This window comes from Pristiophorus japonicus, unplaced genomic scaffold (assembly GCF_044704955.1).
Source record: "Pristiophorus japonicus isolate sPriJap1 unplaced genomic scaffold, sPriJap1.hap1 HAP1_SCAFFOLD_49, whole genome shotgun sequence".
NCBI lineage: Eukaryota > Metazoa > Chordata > Chondrichthyes > Pristiophoridae > Pristiophorus > Pristiophorus japonicus.
The window spans coordinates 3,783,965-3,808,458 of record NW_027254395.1 but is presented as its reverse complement, the minus strand read 5'-3'; the positions used below and the strand labels follow the sequence as shown (position 1 = coordinate 3,808,458).

Genomic DNA, 24,494 nt, shown 5'->3' with positions numbered 1-24,494 from the left:
TTTACCAGCTGAGAGTGGAAAGAGATGCAGTCGCTTATATCAACAACTGCTGTAGGCACATGCTAAGTCCTGTCACTGAAAGTGATTAACAGACTGAATTTTGTGTTCAGTGATCCCGGACGTGTTAGCTATCCCTAACCTGGACACCAAGGCAAAGAGTGGTACTCTGGAAGGTGTGTGGAACTGGGACTTGTCCCTGAGAGTAATCAAAGGCATGAGAATGGAAACAATCGAGAGTTAGAAAGGAGAAAAGGCCTCAAATGGAGCAGTCGGTAACACAACATCAATAGTCGCCTCTTATCACAGAGATATCAAATATTGACACATTGTGTAATTTTAAATATCAAAATATTAAACTCCAGCCCAGTTTTCAGAATGACTAACATCAGCAGAAACAAATCCCAACTGAGAGAACAAACATGATTCAGTCATACTGTGATTAACAGCAGTAATAACAGTAGAACCAACCCCTGCAGTTATTTGTGAACTCGCAATTCAGATAACTGAATGAATCTCTTCCCACACTTCCCCAGTGTGAACTCGCTGGTGTTTCAGCAGATGATGGACTGAAACCCTACCCACACACGGAGCAGGAGAAAGGCCTCTTCCCGGTGTGACTGTGACAATGAATTTATAGATCACACGGGGAGCTGAATCCCTCCCCACAGTCTCCACATTCCCAAGGTTTCACCATGGTGTGGGTGTCCTTGTGTCTCTCCAGTTTGGACGATCAGTTGAAGATTTCTCCACACACACGACACGTGTACCTTCTCTCTGCTGTGAATGGTGCGAAGTTTTTTCAGGCTGTGTAACTGGTTGAAGCTCTTTCTAGTGCACTGGAACAATCTCACGCAGATGTTTGTGTGTCGTGGTGCTTTCCAGATGTTTGAAATATTGTCCCACAGAGAGAACAGACAAACATTCCTGCTTCCACATTCAAAGGCCGATGATGTTGATCGTTTCCACCTTACATGGTTGGGTTCAGACCTGCACCAGCTGTGTGCAAAGTGAGAATAAAATCAATGAGATGCTGATTTTCTCTGCTGGCCACTGGGTCTTTTGTGCTGGCCCAATAGGGTGAGACTGTGTTGCCCGATAGGCTGAGCCTGGGCTGGCCCAATAGGATGAGCCTGTGCTGCCCGATAGTGTGAGCCTGTGCTGGCCCGATAGTGTAAAACTGTGCTGGACCGATAGTGTGAGACTGTGCTGGCCCGATAGGGTGCGACTGTGCTGGCTCGATAGTGTGAGCCTGTGCTGGCCCGATAGTGTAAAACTGTGCTGGGCCGATCGGGTGAGACTGTGCCGGCCCGATCGGGTGAGCCTGGGCTGGGCCAATAGGGTGAGACTGTGCTGGCCCGATAGTGTGAGACTGTGCTGGCCCGATAGTGCGAGCCTGGATTGGCTCGATAGGGTGAGGCCGGGTTAGCCCAATAGGGTGAGCCTGTGCTGGCTCATTGGGGTGAGCCTGGGCTGGCCTGAGAGGGTGAGGCCGGGGTGTCCCAATAGGGTGTATCAGTGCAGGCCCAAGAGGGTGTGATGTCTTCTGTATAGCGTCCACATTTCTGAGCCATACAGAGGGGGTGTATTACACAGTCCTGAAGACCATGTGCTTGCTGAAAGCTTTCAACTCAAATTGCTGGAGAAATACCATCAACGATGTCTTCACAAGATCCTGCAAATCCCCTGGGAGGACAGATGCACCAAAGTTAGCGTCCTTGACCAGGCCAATATCCCCAGTATTGAAGCACTGACCACACTCGACCAGTTCCGCTGGGCGGGCCGCATTGTTCACAAGCCTGACAGTAGAATCCCAAAGCAAATGCTCTAGTCGGAACTCCTACATGGCATGCGTTCCTAAGGTGAGCAGAGGAATCGTTTCAAGGACACCCTCAAAGCCGTCTGATAAAGTGCAACATCCCCATCGGCACCTGGGAGTTCCTGGCCGAAGACTACGCGAAGTGGAGGAAGTGCATCCGGGAGGGCATTGAGCACCTCGAGTCTCATCGCCGAGAGCATGCAGAAATATACCACAGGCAGGGGGAGGAGCGTGCAGCAAACCAGTCCCACACACCCTTTCCTTCAACCACCGTCCATCCCAACTGGGACAGAGACTGTAATTCCCATATTGGACTGTTCAGTCACCTGAGAACTCACTTTTAGAGTTGGATCAAGACCTCCTCGATTTCGAGCGACTGCCTATGCTGATGATGAATAGGGTGAGCTTTGGATGGCCCAATAGGGTGAGCATGGGATGGCCCAATAGGGTGAGCCAGGTTTGGACCAATAGGATGAGCCCAGGCCCAGGGTCACCAGACAAAAATCAGCACAACAAGGCTCACTTTCTGGGGTCACTGACCTGGGCACAAACATGTGACAAATCAAACTGACAAACACCCTGAAGCCCCGCCCACACGTTGTCCCTGCACAAAGGAATACACAAGCGCCGTGAGACCCGCCCTGACCAAGATGGCGGCCGCTAAGCCCGCTCCCCGCCCGGGAAACAGTAACCACCAAGAAAGTAATCAAGAAAACATCACCGAAGGGCTGCAAGGAGCGCAGAAGGGGGAAGAAGGAGAGTTACTCCATCTGCATCTAAAAAGTTCACCCCGACACTGGCATCTCCTCCAAGGCCATTGACATCATGAACTCGGTTGTGAACGATATTTTGGAGCGCATCGCGGGTGAGGCTTCCCGTCTGGCCCATTACAACAAGCGCCGCACCATCAGCTCCCGGGAGATCCAGACCGCCGTGCGCCTGCTGCTGCCCGGGGAGCTGGCCAAGCACGCCGTGTCGGAAGGGACAAAGGCGGTGACCAAGTCCACCAGCTCCAAGTAAAACTGCGCGCTGTCCTGAGAGATCAAACCCAAACACAACGGCTCTTTTAAGAGCCACCCACAATTTCTCTGAAAGAGCTGCACGAACGCATCTCCCTTTAAACTTAAATCACTAATTATTTCCTGAACAATTGTGTGAGAACCTTTGGAGGTCCAGCTGTAGATTTAGTTTTGAATTCTCAGATAAGCAGCTTCACTCTCAGACCTGTTCATATACACCGCCTGTGGAATTAAAAGCATGTTTAGGGGCTGAGACTCAGATTTCAGTCACACATTCTCTCTCGCAAGTACTTATCAAATTTATTTTTCAATTCCTGTTGCGTCAGTTCGTTTATTAACCCGACACTCCCCGCAGTATAACAATCCAGAATGGGAGTTCTGATATAGACCATAACCAGGGCAGTTTGAACACTCTGTCTAATATGTCCTTACTATACAGTATAAATGCACAGGAGGCCCATACTTGAGAGAAGGTCACTCTGTGGCCAGTAACATTTATTATCCAGCACTGAAGTGATGATAATGGGAGGAGCTTCCCCTTTTATACCTGAAAGTCCAGGTTAGGAGTGTCTCCCACAAATGCACCCCCTTATGGTCAATGTCCTCACGGTGTCCAACTTAGGTCAGTTTATACATGGGTTACAATGACAGTTGAATACATGGCATCACCTCTCCCCAAAGTCTTATTGGGATCATTGATTAAGTCTCTCTGGTGGTTCACGCTGCCTTGTAGAGCGCTTGAGTTGGGGATCCAGTTGTTGGACCTTGGACTGAGTATATGCTGTTTGCCGTGCCTCAGGCCCGTCCGGACTGCACACAGTCACTGGGCTCTCCTCGGCTTGGTTCCGATGTTCGCTCCCCTGTGGAGGAGTGAACTCTATATCGTGTTCTTCCTCTGCTTCTTCTATGGGGTTGCTGAATTCCCTTTTTGTTTAATCCACGTGTTTGCGGCAGATTTGTCCATTGGTAAGTTTAACTATCAGAATCCTATTTCCCTCTGTGGGCAATCACAGAGCCTGCAAGTTATTTAAGCCCTGCAGTGTAGTTGAAGACAAAGACAGAGTCAATACATCGCACCCTCGCATTCCCGTCATGGAAGTCACATTGTGACTGGCGCCTGCTCTCAACAATTTCTTTCATGGTGGGGTGTATAATGGTTAACCTGGTTTAGAGTGTACTTTTCATTAGCAGCTCTGCGGGTGGAACCCCTGTGAGCGAGTGTGGTCGGGCTCTATTGGCCAACAGGAGGCATGTTTAGCGGCTTTGGACGGAACCCTCTTGGATTCTGAGCATCCCCTGTGTGATTATTTGCACTGCTCGTTCCACCTGACCATTTGAGGCCGTTCTGACATGGTTGATACCAATTCCTGCCATGAAGTCCTGGAATTCAATGCTTGTAAAGCACGGGCCATCGTCGCTGACCAAGGCGTGCGGTCGACCATGGGAAGTGAACATTGCACGTTGACTTTCTACCTTGGCGGAGGATGTGCTTGAATTGAGAATGTCACACTCGATCCATTTGAAGTAGGCGTCCACTGCAACCCAAAACATTTTTTCTCATGAAAGGACTTGCGTAGTCCACATGGATACATGACCATGGTTTGGCGGGCCAGGACCAGGGGCTAAGGGGGGACTTCCCTGGGCGCATTGCCCAGTTGGGAACACGTGTTGCATCTGTGAACTCAAAATTCCAGGTCTGCATCTATCCCTGGCCAACAAACGTGTGACCTAGCAATTGCCTTCATCATGACAATGCCCGGGTGTTCATTGTGGAGTTCTCTGTTGAACAGCTCTCTGCCCATCTGGGGCATGACTACACGGTTTCCCCTCAGTAGGCAATCGGCCTGAATCGAGAGTTCATCCTTGCGTCTGTGAAATGGTTTGAATTCCTCTGGGAATGCCCCGTACGTGGCTGCCCAGTCCCCATTTAGGACACATTTATTGACTAAAGACAGTAGTGGGTCTCTATTTGTCCAGATTTTGATCTGACGGGCTGTCACAGGTGAGCCTTCACTTTCGAAAACTTCAACAGCCATAACCATCTCAGCAGCATGCTCAGTTCGCCCCTCGGTGGTGGCTAGTGGGAGCCTGCTGAGTGTATCGGTGCAGTTTTCCGTGCCCGGTCTGTTCTGAATTGTGTAATCATCGGCGGCTAACGTGAGTGGCCCGTCTGTATGGGGGCCAATGCATTTGCATTTATGGCCTTGTTGTCAGCCAAAAGGGACGTTCGGGGTTTGTGATCTGTCTCCAGCTCAAACTTCCTGCCAAACAGGTACTGGGTCATTTTTTTTACACCATATATCCATTCAAGCGCTTACTTTTCTACCATCCCGTAGCCCCGATCTGCCTGGGAAAGAATTCTGGAGGCATAAGCTACCGGCTATAACTGACCATTGGCATTCACATGCTGCAACACACACCTGACCCCATAGAACGACGCATCGCATGTTAAATCAAGTTTCTTACATGGGTCATATAGCGTTAACATATTGTTGGAGCATAACAAATTTTGTGCTCAATTAGAAGCCCTTTCCTGGCTGTCTCCCCCAGACCCATTCACGACCTTTGTGCAGGAGCACGTGTCGCGGCTCTAACAGCCTGCTCAATTTGGGAAGAAAGTGACCAAAATAATTCAGGAGCCCCAGGAATGAATGCAACTCCGTCGTGTTACGGCGTCTGGATGCTCTCTGGATCGCTTCCGTTTTGGACACAGTAGGTCTGATCCCGACTGCTGCTACCCTCATCCCCAGCAATTCTACTTCTGGAGCTAGGAAGATGCACTTCACCTTTTTCAGTCGCAGACCTACCGGCCATCGCAATCGGGGTAAGTTTGCCGCCTCGCAGGCCAGAAATGATTTATGGTACCTTACAGCAGGATTTTATAACAGCAAACCTGTTGCACTGTCTGTCGGCGGTGACCAGTTTATAAGCAACAATGTCTGAGGGTCATTTCTGATCAGGAAACGAACCGTTTAATTACAGAGATTCAATGTTAATTTAGATCTGGGATAATTGTGATCCATAGAGCATTAACCTGCCCTTACATTGATACTGTGAGTGGCTCGGAAAGGAGCCTTTGGTTTATAAGCTTAAATCCTGTCCGCTTTACTTGCTCTTGGACACACTGGTGGTTTTCTTGGGCAGCAGCACAACCTGTATATCAGGCAGCATTTCGCCCTGAGCGATGGTCACCTTTCCCAGCAGCTTGTTGAGCTTCTGGTCGTTGCGGATGGCCAGCTGCAGGTGTCTGGGGATGGTTCGGTTCTTCTTGTTGTCGCGGACCGGGTTGCCGGCCAGCGCCAGGATTTCAGCCGGTCAGATACTCGAGCACAGCAGCCATGTAGACCGGCACCGGCACCCACACGCTCAGCGTAGTTCCCCTTCCGCAGGAGCCTGTGAACACGGCCCACAGGGAACTGCAGTCCTACCCGGGAGGAGCGAGACTTTGCCCAGGCCCGAGCTTTACCGCCGGTTTTTCATCTTCGAGACATTCCCACAATCTACACGTTCATGGAAAGAATGAGAAACTCCTCCCACATCTGCCTTATACCTTCTAGAGGAATGCAGCGAGCGAACTAGTGATTGGTCGCTCTGTGGTGAATTTCATTGGTCCTTTCGGATGACCAATCGCAGCCTGTTTAGCCCACCAAAGAAACCTGTGCGGAAATGACTGTTCTCAACAGTCAGTCTTCGAAGGATTTAGAAATTCAAAAATCCCGCCAATAATTGTTAAAATTGCGGATTATGTTAGTAACTTCCCCATTAGCCAAATATTTCCTAACACTTTTTGTTTCCCTTTGTCTTAATCCACATTTCACTTCCAAATTCCAGGCTGTTACAATCAGGATTAAATTCGGGTTCAGTTTCAAATAATATGTAATGGGAGGGAATCACTCCCTACTTATTCTGTAACGGGACACAATCCACTCAATCTTTGTAAAAGTTGGATTTCATAGATTATCGATCGATCCCCCGCACAGGCAGCAGTGAGACCAGAACTGAGAGGTCTTCTGTGAAAAGGGAAGAGGGACAGAATGTTCAAACTGCCCCGGTTCTGGTCTCTGTAAGAACTCCCATTCTGGGTTGTTACACTCGGACTCGAAGGTTAATAAACGGTTTGACTCCTAAGTCGAATTTTCTTTTAAATTGAAAAGGGCGTGAGAGAGAACGAGGTGGCTAAAGTCTGAGTCTCATAGTAAAACAAGTTTCTAATTCTTCGGCAGGCGCTGTAAATAAACAGGTCTGAGAGCAAATGGAAAGGGCGACCAGGGACCGTGTTTGTAGTCTAGGGCGCGAAAAGGAAGAACCGGACAGTAAAATCAGTTATCTGAGAATTTAAAACTAAATCTACAGCTGGAACTGCAAAGGTCCCCACACACTTGTTCAGGAAATAATTACAGTAAATTGAGTCTACAGGGAGATGGGTTTGTGCAGCTCTTTCAGAGAGGTTGTGCATGTGTGCAGGGACAAAGGGTGGGCGGTGCTTCAGGATGTCTGTCAATTTGATTGGTCACATGTTCATGTCCAGCTCAGTGGCCCCTGATAGGGAGCCTTTTTGTTCTGATAGTTGTCTGGCGACCCTGGGCCAGCACGCCTCACCCTATTGGGTCAGACCAGCCCACGCTAACCGTATTGGGCCAACCCAGCCTCACCCTAATGGGCCAACACAGTCTCATCTCCTTGGGTCAGCCCGGGCTCACACTATTGGGCCAGACCGGGCTCACCCTATTGGGTCACCCTGGCACATCCTATTGGGCCAGCCCGGGTTCAAACTATTGGTCCAGCACAAAAGGCCCAGTGATCAGCAGAGAAAATCAGCAGCTCATTTATTTTATTCTCACTTTGCGTACTTACCCAACCATGTAAGCTTGAAATTATGAATACCATCTTCCTTTGAATATGGAAGGAGAAACATTTTTCAGTTCTGTCTGTGGGAAAATATTTCAAACATCAGTGTGACTGTCAAAGCACCGAGACACACATACCCTTTCCGTGTGAGAATGTTCCAGTGCACTGACTGTGGAAAGAGCTTCAACTAGTTACACAGCCTGAAAAACATCGCACCACTCACAGCGGAGAGATGCTACACGTGTTATGTGTGTGGACGAAACTTCAACTGATCGTCCAACCTGGAGAGACACAAGGACACCTGCTCCATGGAGAAATCATGGAAATGTGGAGACTGTGAGAAGGGATTCAGTTCCCCGTCTGATCAAGAAATCCATCATCACAGTCACACTGGGGAGAGACCATTCACCTGCTCTGTGTATGGCCAAGGTTTCACTCAGTCATCTGATCTGCTGAAACTCCAGCGAGTTCACACTGGGGAAGTGTGGGAAGGGATTTACTCAGTCATTTGAATTGCGAGTTCGCAATTGACTGCAGGGGTTGGGTTCTACTGTTATTACTGCTGTTAATCACATCCTGACTGAATCGTGTTCATTCTGTGAGTTGGGATTTGTTTCTGCTGATGTTAACCACCCATAAAACTGGGCTGGAGTTTACTATTTTGATATTTCAAATAACAGTGTGTCGATACTTGATGTCTCCATGATAAGAGGAGACAAATTGATGTCTTGTTATCGACTGCTTCATTTTGCGCCTTTACTCCTTTCTAACTCTAGATTGTATCAGTTCTCAGACCTTTGGTTACTCTCAGGACAAGTCACAGTTCCCCATACCGTCCAGAGTGCCTTGATGTCCAGGGTAGGGGTAGCTTACACGCCCAGGATCACTAAACACAAAATCCAGTCTGTTAATTACTTACAGATACTGGAATTTTCGTGTGTCCACAGCATCTCTCTCACCTTCATAGTGTGAATAGAGTATCACACCTGCAAAGCTGGTTTCAATTTAAATTTGAATCCACTCAGTAATTGTATTTTTTAAAATATCTACAAGTAAACCGATCACATCAACTAATTGTCAAAGGTTTACAGTCAACTAGATGGACAAGTAAAAACATCATGGCCCAATAACATAGCTCGATATTCACAGGAGAAAGTCTGTTATCTAAGTCCTCGAATGTCAGTTGGTGAGATGAGAGACTGAATCTCTTTCCACACTCAGCTGGTAAATGGCCTCTCACTGATGTGTTTCCACCGAACGCATATCTGCATCCATTCCCACAGTCCCCACATTTACAGTGTTTAGTCAGCTGGGCACACGAGTCTCAGAGGTTGACGAATGATTGAAGATCTATCCACGCACAGAACATGTCTACTGTTTCTCACCGCTGTGATTGGTGTTTTTCCAAAGGCTGATGATAACGTGACCCTAATGAATCTGGTGAATCTCTCAAATCTTGACGTGATGTTTGGTTTGAGTTACCAAGCTGCAGATTCTTCCATTCTAATACCCTGCAAATGTAGGTTACAAAAGTTGTTCATTTAAGTACAGGATATAATTCAGAATAGACAAATCTAGATTCTATAGGACATTCTGTCCCCTCCTGTCCCTCCAAAGATGTAAAAGCCTTATTATAGACACTCTCCCTCCATCCTTACTGTCTAAAATCAACTGCGAGTTACTTTCTCCAGGAAGTGCTGAATCTGGCTGGGTGCAATTCCACAGAAATTTGTTAACCTCTGGTGCTTCACCATCAGTCGACTCAGTGAGTGGCTGCAGGATTTCCACTGTGGTCGGCATCAAAGCCGAATCCAATCCTACCCCCAAATGACATCCACAAACCTCCCAATTGATGTCACTGGATCAGTATCAAGAGCAAGGACAGTGGCTAATTTTTACTCATATTTACCCAGTGGTACTGAGGACAATTATAACCCCTGAACTGCTGCCTTGGCTGAGATCAACTAACAGCCCAGACCAAGGACCGAACTTGTGAATTTCCCAGTCAGTATTGCAGAGTGTTCTAAAATGTGGGGGGTTGACGGAGGGTTGGAAAGAATATTTTGAAACACATTTTACTCCACATTTAAACAAAACCTTCATCACACTGCACAATCATGAAATTTTTCCAAATTAAACAAGCAAGTCAAATGGATTATAAAAACAATGTGCCATTTTAGAAAGGCTCAAGTCAATCGAATAGACAGCTTTACAATCACAGGACAATACAGAAGGGAGCGAATGTTAATGGGAGCTCGGTTAGTGAAGTCCGCCGACACACTGAGTTAAACTGGACTGTTCCTTTAAGTATAAATCGGCAGAGAAAAGAGAGTCCCTGTCCCTTTAAATAGCTGCCCCATTCCCCCGGGCAGTGGGAGGAGCAACGGCGCGCAACCTCTTGAGGTACTGACACAGCAACCATCGCCGGATTGGTTCCCGCAAGTTCCTAAAGTCCTAAGAAATAAATTGCATCAGGTTAAGTAGGACAACTGAAAAGACTGCACATAGAGTCGGTGCTATGTGTGTGTGTGTGTGTACACAAAACAAATCATTCTTAATCTTTGGGAGAGATAAGCTACTTTCTGCACCAGTTATTATCCAGCATTTTATTTCCTATTAATTACAATGTAATTGCAGAGTGTTTAATTCATTTACCATTTATTGATGACCCATTGTCTTGTGTGCTATTGTTTAGAAAGTGGGAAGGGAATTAAATCTTTGCTCTGGGATTTGGACGCTGTGGGAACATCGGCGCAAAATCACACGTTTAAATACGAAATGTGTGTCTGTTTTCTCACATGTCGACCGGCTGTGAGATATGGAACTTTGAGTAAAAAATGGCTGTGCTCGTCCGCGAACCTCTCACATATCAAATGTGATCATTTCTAAGCAAGAATCATGCCCCTGGACCAAAGAGCCGCCGACAGTAAAAAGTGTAGCTCTAAGATTCTGACGGTAGTGAGAAAAGATATTAGGCCCATCGTGCTTGTGCTGTCCCTCAGAGAACTATCTAATTAGTCCCCCTCTCTACAGTCCTACATATGTTATCCTTTTGACGAATATGTTATTAATTTGAGACATGATATGAGCAAAGAACAGCATCCTTGCAAGTAAAAGGGGAATTTGGTGATGAGGTTAAATGTGAATGACAAACCGACCAGCTAGGTCAAAGCTGTAAGACAACGACGAAGAGAAATCGTACCCATGCGTGCAAAGCACAATAGATTAGCAGTCCATCGCCTTAATCTCTCGGCCACCTCGTCTCTGCTTTAACAATCGTCAGCCATTCAATCTCCTGCTTTTTGTAGACAAACAGAAATAATGTGCCAGAAAGTCCACTTCACAGCTTGCTCTGCCCGTGCATGCAGATCGACAATGATGAAAACTTGCCATGAGATTCATTAAGCAAACAGCCTTCCTTTCCTTCAGGTGAGTGAGTGGAAGAGATGATTGGTTTCTCGGCAGAATCACAACAAAGAATATAAAATTTCACGTAGCGAACTAAGTTGACCGCGGCATAAAATCACAAGTTTTAACGTGAAATATGTCTGTTTTCTCACATGTCGAGCGCTGTTAGAAGCGTAAATTTGAGTAAAACATGACGGGGCTCGTCCGGGATTTGGCCCGTGACCTCTCGCCATTCAAATGTGATCATTCCGAAGCGAGAATCATAACCGTGGACCAACGAGCCGCCGATAGTGAAAAGCGAAGCTCTCAGATTTTGACGGTGGTGAGAAAAGATATTCGGCCCATCGTGCTTTTGCTGTCCATCAGGGACCATTCTAATTAGTCCCCCTCGCCATAGTTCTGCAACTGTTCTCCTTTTGACGAATATATTATTAATTTGAGACATGACATGAGGAAAGTACAGCATCCCTGTAAGTAAAAGGGGAATTTGGCGATGAGGTAGAATGTGAATGTCAAAACGTGGTCAAGCTGTAAGCCAACGACGACGAGAATGGGATTCGGACCCTAGTGTGCAGAGCACAATGGATTAACAGTCCATCGCCTTAACCTCTCGGCCACCTCGTCGCTGTTTTAACACATCGTCAGCCATTCAATCTCCTGCTTTTTGTATCCAATCAGAAATAATGTGCAAGAAAGTCCACTTCAGAGCTTGCTATGCCCGTGCATGCAGATCGACAATGATGAAAACTTGCCATGAGATTCTTTAAGCAAACAGCCTTCCATTACTTCAGGTGAGTGACTGGAAGAGATGGTTGGTTTCTCGGCAGAATCACAACAAAGAATATAAAATTTCACGTAGCGAGCTAAGTTGACGTGCAAACTTCTGATAAATTTGCGGTTGTAATCGAAGTCAGACGCCTTATCCATCAGGCCACACAGCCTCTACCAGCACCGGCTCTTGTGTTGTTCTGTATATTGCGAGCAAATTCGGTGCAACTGCATTATCAAGAAGTGGATTTAGGAAAAGATGAGCATAGTTCGAGTGAATGAATAGATGCACTGCGATCTGGGTGCGCACCGGCGCAGGCAAGCCCAATATAAATTGGGACACACAGTTTAACAATTCGGTCATTGCAGCTGAAATCATACCCATTCTCAAACAATACAGGATGACCCGGGTTTATGAGAAAATCCGTTTTAAAGGGAAAGATTATGAACCGGAACTGACAACCAGCCCATTTAAACAGACACAGAATGATCCGGGACTGCAAGGACATCCCTTTTACCCAGATGCAGAATAACCCTTGACTGACAGCAGTTCCCTTTTAAAAGAATAATGTGAGATTTCGATAATCCCTGAAGGCAATTGTGCAGTGGGGCAGAGACTGTTATTGAAGCCACAGGTGATAAACAGGCAGGAAGGAGGGAGGGACGTAAAACCAGCCCAGTCTGAAATATATAAATATTTACATTTTAAGAAAATAAATGCATTTAAATTGTATTTAAAAAAAATTGAATTTGAGTTGTTTTAAATAAATAAATAATTAATTCATAATCTATGTATTTTTTGATTGAACGAAGGCTGTGTGACGAGAATAATTCCATTGGAAATGAGGGGTGCAGTCAATAAATACCCAAACACAGTAAGCCCATGGTGGAAGACAAGCCATGGGGGAAGATGTGGGCTGCAAGGGCGATCATTTAAAGTCGCGTGTGTCTTTCTGCTGGATCTGACAGCAGCTGCTTGTGCTGTGAAAGAGGTCAAATGTAATAGAGCCCAGCGCAGGCAGAACAGAAACAGCATATTTATTTTGGAAGTTAAAAATTTGGGATTATATATAAATACACACATATATATATACATGTATAAACAAAGTCAGTCATGTCTTGTCTTGGTTTAATTTGATTTGAATTTGAAAATAAGGATGGAGGATGTCATCATGTCACAAAGCCCACACGCAAGCCCTGCCTAAAATCGCTAGATTTCTAACTTGTGTATTTTCCCTTCTTTGAGATGTGGAATAGCAAAGTCCCACAGCAGATTCTTCTACCGTCAGAGAGTCCACGAAGGATTGTTCAATCAAATCAGTACGGTTTCAAGTTGCATGTAATGAATTTTTCTCACATGACAGTAAGATCGCACAGCACGTTTGCACACACTCTAGCTTACACAAACAGACAAACAAACTAAAATTCCTTAACCTCCAAAGGCAGGTTTTTAAATTTGAAATTGGAAATCCGGGACAGACAGCACATCCCTTTTTAACAGACACAGACTGATGAGGGTCTGGTAGCACACCATTTTAAAGAGACAGAGAATGATCCAGGACAGACAGCACATCCCCTTAAAAGAGACACGGAAATAGAATGAATAAAAACAGATAAATATGTAAAACTCGGCAGGTCGTGCAGATATTGTGGAGGAAGAATCCGTTTTCACGTAAAGTCGGATAATCATTCCGATATTTTAGGAAAAAGTTAAAGATTACAGATGTTTTCAACAAAAATAGCGCCTGGAAAAAATACGCAGCGAGAACGGTCAAATGGGAACGTCTGTGATACAGTGGAACGCGGGAGTGATTAAATAATAAATGGCACAATGGAGAAAGGCAAAGTGGGTGGTAATCGGGCAATAACGTAACAAAGGATGGTCCAGAGGAGGTGTTAGTGGGAACAGCAGAACCATTACCAGACAATGGGAGCGGTGCTTATCAGCCGTTACGTTGAACATAATGTTGAGGTCAGAAGGCGAGAACATGCCTACAATATAGGGTGTCACCGCCTTTTAATCAGACCAGGCAGCTTTGCCAGCCCGGATTGATTTCCTGTCCGCTTTGAATTCGGCAGCCAAGGGACGAATTCAAAAGGCAGCGTCTCTCATCTTTTCAGCTCGAGAGAAACAGGACGCACTCATATTCAGGGCAGAGGTGGAGATTGAAGCTGAATGTATGCTTATCCCAATTGAGGTGAACTTATGCGTTCAGACAGGAAGATGTACTGATCAAGTGTTGGCCGGAACCTAACAAGGGTTTCGGTTACCCAACGAGTCACAGAGCCGAGTACCTCTGAGATATTTTTACTTTACTCAGTTTGGCCGGTTTCACATTGCTCTGGGATTTGGAAGCTCATGGAACATCGGCGTAAAATCACACGTTTTAACGTGAAATATGTGTGTTTTCTTACATGTCGAGCGGCTGTTAGAAGCGGAAATTTGAGTAAAACATGACGGGGCTCGTCCGCGATTTGGCCCGTGAACTCTCGCATTTCAAATGTGATCATTCCGAAGCGAGAATCATAACCGTGGAACAACGAGCCGCCGACAGTGAAAAGCACAGCTCTCAGATTCTGACGGTGGTGAGAAAAGATATTATGGCCCATCGTGCATGTGCTGTCTCTCAGATACCTATCTAATTAGTCCCCCTCGCCATTGTTCTGCAACTGTTCTCCTTTTGACGAATATATTATTAATTTCAGACATGACATGAGGAAAGTGCAGCATCCCTGTAAGTAAAAGGGGAATTTGGCGATGAGGTTAAATGTGAATGTCAAAACGTGGTCAAGCTGTAAGCAAACGACGACGAGAATGGGATTCGAACCCTAGCGTGCAGAGCACAATGGATTAACAGTCCATCGCCTTACCTCTCCACCACCTGGTCTCTGTTTTAACACATCGTCAGCCATTCAATCTCCTGCTTTTTGTATCCAATCAGAAATAATGTGCAAGAAAGTCCACTTCAGAGCTTGCTATGCCCGTGCATGCAGATCGACAATGATGAAAACTTGCCATGAGATTCTTCAAGCAAACAGCCTTCCATTGCTTCAGGTGAGTGACTGGAAGAGATGGTTGGTTTCTCGGCAGAATCACAACAAAGAATAAAACATTTCACGTAGCGAGCTAAGTTGACCGGGACAGGACTCGAACCTGCAAACATCTGATAAATTTGCGGTTGTAATCGAAGTCAGACGCCTTATCCATTAGGCCACACAGTCTCTACCAGCACCGTTGCTTGTGTTGTTCTGTATATTGCGAGCAAATTCGGTGCAACTGCAATATCAAGGAGTGGATTTAGGAAAAGATGAGCATATTTCGAGTGAATGAACAGATGCACTGCGATCTGGGTGCGCACCGGCGCAGGCAAGCCCAATGTAAATTGGGACACACAGTTTAGCAATTCGGTCATTGCAGCTGAAATCATACTCCTTCTCAAACAATACAGGATGACCAGGGTTTATGAGAAAATCCGTTTTAAAGGGAAAGATTATGAACCGGAACTGACAATCAGCCCATTTAAACAGACACAGAATCATCCGGGACTGCAAGGACATCCCTTTTACCCAGATGCAGAATGACCCTTGACTGACAGCAGTTCCCTTTTAAAAGAATAAAGTGAGATTTCGATCATCCCTGAAGGCAATTGTGCAGTGTGAATCAGGACCACGCGGGGCAGAGAATGTTATTGAAGCCACAGGTGATAGACAGGCAGGAAGGAGGAAGGGACGTAAAACCAGCCCAGTCTGAAATATATAAATATATAATATTTTAAGAAAATAAATTCATTTAAAATGTATTTAAAAAAAATTGAATTTGAGTTGTTTTAAATAAATAAATAATTAATTCATAATCTATGTATTTTTTGATTGAACGAAGGCTGTGTGACGAGAATAATTCCATTGGAAATGAGGGGTGCAGTCAATAAATACCCAAACACAGTAAGCCCATGGTGGAAGACAAGCCATGGGGGAAGATGTGGGCTGCAAGGGCGATCATTTAAAGTCGCGTGTGTCTTTCTGCTGGATCTGACAGCAGCTGCTTGTGCTGTGAAAGAGGTCAAATGTAATAGAGCCCAGCGCAGGCAGAACAGAAACAGCATATTTATTTTGGAAGTTAATAATTTGGGATTATATATAAATACACACATATATATATACATGTATAAACAAAGTCAGTCATGTCTTGTCTTGGTTTAATTTGATTTGAATTTGAAAATAAGGATGGAGGATGTCATCATGTCACAAAGCCCACACGCAAGCCCTGCCTAAAATCGCTAGATTTCTAACTTGTGTATTTTCCCTTCTTTGAGATGTGGAATAGCAAAGTCCCACAGCAGATTCTTCTACCTTCAGAGAGTCAACGAAGGATTGTTCAATCAAATCAGTACGGTTTCAAGTTGCATGTAATGAATTTTTCTCACATGACAGTAAGATCGCACAGCATGTTTGCACACACTCTAGCTTACACAAACAGACAAACAAACTAAAATTCCTTAACCTCCAAAGGCAGGTTTTTAAATTTGAAATTGGAAATCCGGGACAGACAGCACATCCCTTTTTAACAGACACAGACTGATGAGGGTCTGGTAGCACACCATTTTAAAGAGACTGAGAATGATCCAGGACAGACAGCACATCCCCTTAAAAGAGACACGGAAATAGAATGAATAAAAACAGATAAATATGTAAAACTCGGCAGGTCGTGCAGATATTGTGGAGGAAGAATCCGTTTTCACGTAAAGTCGGATAATCATTCCGATATTTTAGGAAAAAGTTAAAGATTACAGATGTTTTCAACAAAAATAGCGCCTGGAAAAAATACGCAGCGAGAACGGTCAAATGGGAACGTCTGTGATACAGTGGAACGCGGGAGTGATTAAATAATAAATGGCACAATGGAGAAAGGCAAAGTGGGTGGTAATCGGGCAATAACGTAACAAAGGATGGTCCAGAGGAGGTGTTAGTGGGAACAGCAGAACCATTACCAGACAATGGGAGCGGTGCTTATCAGCCGTTACGTTGAACATAATGTTGAGGTCAGAAGGCGAGAACATGCCTACAATATAGGGTGTCACCGCCTTTTAATCAGACCAGGCAGCTTTGCCAGCCCGGATTGATTTCCTGTCCGCTTTGAATTCGGCAGCCAAGGGACGAATTCAAAAGGCAGCGTCTCTCATCTTTTCAGCTCGAGAGAAACAGGACGCACTCATATTCAGGGCAGAGGTGGAGATTGAAGCTGAATGTATACTTATCCCAATTGAGGTGAACTTATGCGTTCAGACAGGAAGATGTACTGATCAAGTGTTGGCCGGAACCTAACAAGGGTTTCGGTTACCCAACGAGTCACAGAGCCGAGTACCTCTGAGATATTTTAACTTTACTCAGTTTGGCCAGTTTCACATTGCTCTGGGATTTGGAAGCTCATGGAACATCGGCGTAAAATCACACGTTTTAACGTGAAATATGTGTGTTTTCTTACATGTCGAGCGGCTGTTAGAAGCGGAAATTTGAGTAAAACATGACAGGGCTCGTCCAGGATTTGGCCCGTGAACTCTCGCATTTCAAATGTGATCATTCCGAAGCGAGAATCATAACCGTGGACCAACGAGCCGCCGACAGTGAAAAGCGCAGCTCTCAGATTCTGACGGTGGTGAGAAAAGATATTATGGCCCATCGTGCATGTGCTATCTCTCAGATACCTATCTAATTAGTCCCCCTCGCCATTGTTCTGCAACTGTTCTCCTTTTGACGAATATATTATTAATTTCAGACATGACATGAGGAAAGTACAGCATCCCTGCAAGTCAAAGTGAAATTTGGCGATGAAGTTAAATGTGAATGTCAAAACGTGGTCAAGATGTAAGCCAACGACGACGAGGATGGGATTCGAACCCATGCGTGCAGAGCACAATGGATTAACAGTACAGCGCCTTAACCACTCGGCCATCTCATCTCTGCTTTAAAGCATCGTCAGCCATTCAATCTCCTGCTTTTTGTATCCAATCAGAAATAATGTGCAAGAAAGTCCACTTCACAGCTTGCTCTGCCTGTGCATGCAGATCGACAATGACGAAACCTTGCCATGAGATTCTTGAAGCAAACAGCCTTCCATTACTTCAGGTGAGAGACTGGAAGAGATGGTTGGTTTCTCGGCAGAATCACAACAAAGAATATAAAATTTCACGCAGCGAGCTAAGTTGACCGCGGAAAGACTCGAACCCGCAATTTTCTGATAAATTTGCGGTTGTAATCGAAGTCAGACGCCTTATCCATTAGGCCACACAGCCTCTACCAGCACCGGCGCTTGTGTTGTTCTGTATATTGCGAGCAAATTCGGGGCAACAGCAATATCAAGGAGTGGATTTTGTGAAAGATGAGCATATTTCGAGTGAATGAACAGAAGCACTGCGATCTGGGTATGCACCGGCGCAGGCAAGCCCAATGTAAATTGGAACACTATAGTTTAACAATTCGGTCATTGCAGCTGAAATCATACTCCTTCTCAAACTATACAGAATGTCCCGGGTTTATGAGAAAAAGGGAAAAATTATGAACCGGAACTGACAACCAGCCCATTTAAACAGACACAGAATGATCCGGGACTGCAAGGACATCCCTTTTACCCAGTTGCAGAATGAGCCTTGACTGACAGCAGTTCCATTTTAAAAGAATAAAGTGAGATTTCTATCATCCCTGAAGGCAAATGTGCAGTGGGGCTATGGACCCCGCGGGCCAGAGACGGTTATTGAAGCCACAGGAAATCGACTGGCAGGAAGGAGGGAGGGACGTAAAACCAGCCCACACTGAAACATATATATATTTGACATTTTAAGAAAATAAATACATTTAAATTTTATTTTAAACTCATTGAATTTGATTTGTTTGAAATAAATAAATAATTGAATCGTTAGCTGGATTTCTTTTTTGATAGAACGAAGGCTGTGTGAGCAGAAGAATTTCATTGGAAATGAGGGGTGCAGTCAATAAATACCCAAACACAGTAAGCCCATGGTGGAAGACAAGCCACGATGAAAGATATGGGCGACAAAGGCGATCTTTTAAAGTCGCGTGTGTCTTTCAGCTGGACCTGACAGCAGCTTCTTGTGCGGTTGAAAGAGGTCAAATGTAATAGAGCCTATGTGGTCAGAACAGAAAAAGCACATTTATTGTGAAAGTTAAAAAGTTCAGATTGAATTCATGTATACATATATATATACACATTTATAAACACAGTCTGTCTGTGAGTTATGTCTTGTCTTGTCTTGATCTGATTTGATTTGAATTTCAAAATACGGGTGGAGGATGTCATCATGTAACACAGCCCACACGCAAGCCCTGGCTAAAATCGCTATATTTCTAACTTGTGTATTTTCCCTTCTTTCAGATGTGGAATAGCAAAATCCCACAGCAGATTCTTCTACCGTCAGAAAGTCCACGAAGGAGTGTTCAATATAATCAGTATGGCTTCAAGTTGCAAGTAATGCATTTTTCTCACATGACATGAAATGCACAATAAGATCGCACACACGTTTGAACACACTCTAGCTTACACAAAGAAAAAAACAAACTAAAATTCCTGCACCCTCCAAAGGCAGTTTTTGAAATTTGAAATTTCAAATCAGGGACAGACAGAACATCTCTTTTAAACAGACAAAGAATGATGCGGGACTGATAGCACACCATTTTGAACAGATAGAGAATGATGTCGGACAGACAGCACATCCCCTTAAAAGGGACACGGAAACTGAATGAATAAAAACAGATCAATATGTAAAACTCAGCAGGTCGTGCAGATTATGCGGATGAAGAACCCCGTTTCAGTTCTGTCGGATAATCATTCCTATATTTTAGGAAAAAGATCAAGAATACAGATTTTTTCAACAAAAAGAGCGCCTGGAAAAAAATACGCAGCGACAAAGGTCAAATGGAAACGTCTGTGATACAGTGGAAAGCAGGAGTGATTAAATAATAAACGGCACAATAGAGCAAGGCAAAGTGGGTGGTATCGGGCAATAACGTAACAAAGGATGGTCCAGAGGAGGTGTTCGTGGGAATAGCAGAACCATTACCAGAGAATGGGAGCGGTGCTTATCACCCGATACGTTGAACCTAATTTTGAGATCAGAAGACAATAACATGCCTACAATATAAGGTGTCACCGCCTTTTAATCAGACCAGGCAGCTTGGACACCCCGGATTGATATCCTCTCCTCTTGGAATTCGGTAGCCAATGGACTAATTCAAAAGCCAGCTTCTCTCATCTTGTCAGCTCTAGAGAAACAGGACGCAGTCATATTCAGGCCAGAGGTGGAGATTGACGCTGAATGTATGCTTATCCCCTGTGAGGTGAGCTTATGCGTACAGACAGGAAGACATACTGGTCAAGTATTGTCCGGAACCAAACACGGGTTTAGGTTATCCAACCAGTCACAGAGCCGAGTACGTCTGTGATACTTTAACTTTACTCAGTTGGGTGAGTTTCACTTTGCTTTGGGTTTTGGACGCTGTGGGAACATCCGCGCAAAATCACACGTTTTAACATGAAATATGTCTGTTTTCTCACATGTCGAGTAAAAAATGGCGGGTCTCGTTTGGGATTTGGCCTGAGACCTGTCTCATTTCAAATGTGATCATCTCTAAGCGAGAATCATGCGCCTCGACCAACGAGCCGCCACAGTGAAGATGGTAGCTCTCAGATTCTGACTGTTATGAGAAATTATATTAGGCCCCTCGTGCTTGTGCTGTCCCTCAGAGACCTATCTAATTAGTCCACCTCCCCATAGTCCTGAAAATGTTATCCTTTTGACGAATTTATTGTTAATTTGAGACATGACATGAGCAAATACAGCATCCTTTTCAGTAAAAGGGGAATTTGATGATGAGGATAAATGTGAATGACAATAGGAGCAGGGGTGGGTCAAAGCTGTAATACAACACCGAGGAGGATGGGATTCGAAAAAATCCGTGTCAGAGTACAGTGGAGTTGCAATACACCGCTTTAACCTCTCGGCCATTTCATTTCTCATTCAGCGCAGCCTCAGCCGTTCAATCTCCTGCTTTTTGTATCCAAACATAAATAATATGCAAGAAAGTCCACTTCAAAGCTTGCTCTGCCCGTGCATGGAGAACGACAATGATGAAAACGTGCCATTAGATTGTTAAAGCAAGCAGCCTTCCTTTACTTCAGCTGAGTGACTGGAAGTGATGGTTGGTGTTTTGGCAGAATCACAACAAAGAATATAAAATTTCTGGCAGCCAGCTAATTGACCAAGGCAGGATTCGAAACCGAAATCTTCTGATAATTTCGTGCTTATAACCGAAGTCAGACGCCTTAAGCATTAGGCCAAGCGGCCTCTGCCATCAGCGTTTATTGTGTTGTTGGGTATATTGGGAGCAAATTCGGGGCAACTGCATTATCAAGGAGTGGATTTAGGAAAAGATGAGCATATTTCGAGTAAATGAACAGATGCCCTGCGACCTGGATGTGCACCGGCGCAGGCAACCCCAATGTACGTGGGAACGCAACAGTTTAACAATTCGGTCATTGCAGCTGAAATCATACTCCTTCTCAAACTATACAGGATGACCCGGATTTATGAGACAATCCGTTTTAAAGGGAAAGATTATGAACCGGAACTGACAACCAGCCCGTTTAAACAGACAAAGAATGATCCGGGACTGCAAGGACATCCCTTTTAACCAGATGGAGAATAAACCTTGACTGAGAGCAGTTCCCTTTTAAAAGAATAAAGTGAGATTTCTATCATCCCTGAAAGCAATTGTGCAGTGGGGCTCAGGACCACGCGGGGCAGAGACTGTTATTGAAGCCACAGGTGATAAACAGGCTGGAAGGAGGGAGGGACGTAAAACCAGCCCAGACTGAAAGCCAATTTTTAAATATAGATATATTTAATATTTTAAGAAAATAAATACATTTAATTTTTTTTTTGAATTGAATTTGATTTGTTTTAAATAAATAAATAATTGATTCATAATCCATATATTTGTGATTGAACGAAGGCTGTGTGATTGGAAGAATTCCATTGGAAATGAGGAGGTGCAGTCAATAAATACCCAAACACAGGAAGCCCATGGTGAAAGACAAGACACGAGGGAAACTATGGGCTACAAAGGCGATCTTTTAAAGTCGCGTGTGTCTTTCTGCTGGATCTGACAGCAGCTGCTTGTGCTGTGAAAGACGTCAAATGTAATAGAGCCCCGTGCAGGCAGAACAGAAAAAGTACATTTATTTTGGAAGTTAAAACGTTGGGATTGGATATAAATATACCTATATATATATATATATATATATATATACAAAGTCAGTCAGCCAGTCATGTCTTGTCTTGTCTTGTCTCGTCTTGTCTTGATTTCATTTGATTTGATTAGAATTTGAAAATAAGGGTGGAGGATGTCATCACATAACACAGCCCACACGCAAGCCCTCGATAAAATCGCTATTTTTCTAACTTGTGTATTTTCCCTTCTTTCAGATGTGGAATAGCAAAATCCCACAGCAGATTCTTCTACCGTCCGAGAGTCCAGGAAAGAGTGTTCAATCAAATCAGTACGGTTTCAAGCTGCATGTAATGCATTTTTCTCACATAACAGTAAGATCGCACAGGACGTTTGCACACACACTGGCTTACAGAAACACACAAACAAACTAAAATTCCTGCACCCTCTCAAGGCAGGTTTTGAAATTTGAAATTTGAACTCCGGGACAGACAGCACATCGCATTTAAACAGACACAGAATGATGCAGAGCTGATAGCACACCATTTTAAATAGACAGAGAATGATCCCAGACAGACAGCACATCCCCTTAAAAGAGACACAGAAACAGGATGAATAAAAACAGATAAATATATAAAACACAGCAGGTCGTGAAGATTCTGTGGATGAAGAACCCGGTTTCACGTTCTGTCGGATAATCATTCCGATATTTTAGGAAAAAGTTCAAGATTACAGATTTTTCAACAAAAATAGCGCCTGGAAATAATACGCAGCGAGAAAGGTCAAATGGGAACGTCTGTGATACAGTGGAACCCAGCAGTGATTAAATAATACATGGCACAATGGAGAAAGGCAAAGTGGGTGGTAATCGGGCAAGAACGTATCAAAGGATGGTCCAGAGGAGGTGTTAGTGGGAATAGCAGAACCATTACCAGACAATAGGAGCGGTGCTTATCATCCGATACGTTGAAACTAATGTTGAGGCCAGAAGACGAGAACATGCCTACAATATAAGGTGTCAACGCCTTTTAATCAGACCAGGCAGCTTGGCCACCCCGGATTGATTTTCTGTCCGCTTTGAATTCGGCAGCCAAGGGACTAATTCAAAAGCTAGCTTCTCTCATCTTTTCAGCTCTAGAGAAACAAGACGCACTCATATTCAGGGCAGTGGTGGAGATTGATGCTGAATGTATGCTTATCCCAATTGAGGTGAGCTGATGCGCACAGACAGGAAGATATACTGATCAATTATTGGCCGGAACTAAACACGGGTTCAGGTTATCCAACGAGTCACAGAGCCGAGTACCTCTGAGATACTTTAACTTTACTCAGTTGTGTGAGTTTCACTTTGCTCTGGGATTTGGATGCTGTGCGAACAATCACCGCAAAATCACACGTTTTAAAGTGAAATATGTCTGTTTTCTCACATGTCAAGCGGCTGTGAGGAGCGGAACTTTGAAAAAAAAATGGCGGGGCTCGTTCGGGATTTGGCCCGAGACCTGTCGCATTTCAAATGTGATCATTCCAAAGCGAGAATCATACCCCGAGACCAACGAGCCGCCGACAGTGAAGAGTGCAGCTCTCAGATTCTGACGGTAGTGAGAAAAGATGTTAGGTCCATCATGCTTGTGCTGTCACTCAGAGACCGATCGAATTAGTCCCGTTCTCCGCAGTCCTACAAATGTTATGCATTTTAGGAATATATTATTAATTTGAGACATGACATAATCAAAGTGCAGCATCCTTGTCAGTGAAAGGGAAATTCGGCGATGAGGTTAATGTGATTGACAAATTGACCATATGAGTCAAAGCTGAGCACAAATACGATGAGGATGAGATTCGAACCACTGCGTGCAGAACAAAATTGATTAGTCGTCCATCGCCTTAATTCCTCGGCCACCTCGTCTCTAATTCAACCAAGCGTCAGCCTTTCAATCTCCTGCTTTTTGTAACCCAACAGAAATAATGTGCAAGAATGTCCACTTTACAGCTTGCTCTGCCCGTGCATGCAGATCGACAATGATGAAAACTTGCCATTAGATTCTTAACGCAAACAGCCTTCCTTTACTTCAGATGAGTGACTCGAAGAGACGGTTGTTTTTTCGGCAGAATCGCAACAAATATAAAATTTCACGCAGCGAGTTCATTGACCGCGGCAAGATACGAATCTGCAATGTTTTGATAAGTTCGCGGTTATAATCGAAGTCAGACGCCGTATCCATTAGACCACGCGGCCGCTGCCATCAGCTTACAATGTGTTGTTGTGTATATTGCGAGCAAAATCAAGGAGTGGATTTAGGAAAAGATGAGCATATTTCGAGTAAATGAACAGATGCACTGCGACCTGGGTGCGCACAGGCACAGGCAACCCCAATGTAAATTGGAAAACAGCAGTT

The 24,494-nt window shown here is 44.7% G+C and overlaps 1 non-coding gene across 1 annotated transcript; it reads right to left on the bottom strand.

Moving 5' to 3' along the window:
* Positions 1 to 17,733: 17,733 nt before the first annotated feature.
* trnan-guu (transfer RNA asparagine (anticodon GUU)) lies at positions 17,734 to 17,815 on the bottom strand. Its single transcript has one exon. It is a non-coding gene; the product is annotated as a tRNA-Asn (tRNA).
* Positions 17,816 to 24,494: the final 6,679 nt, after the last annotated feature.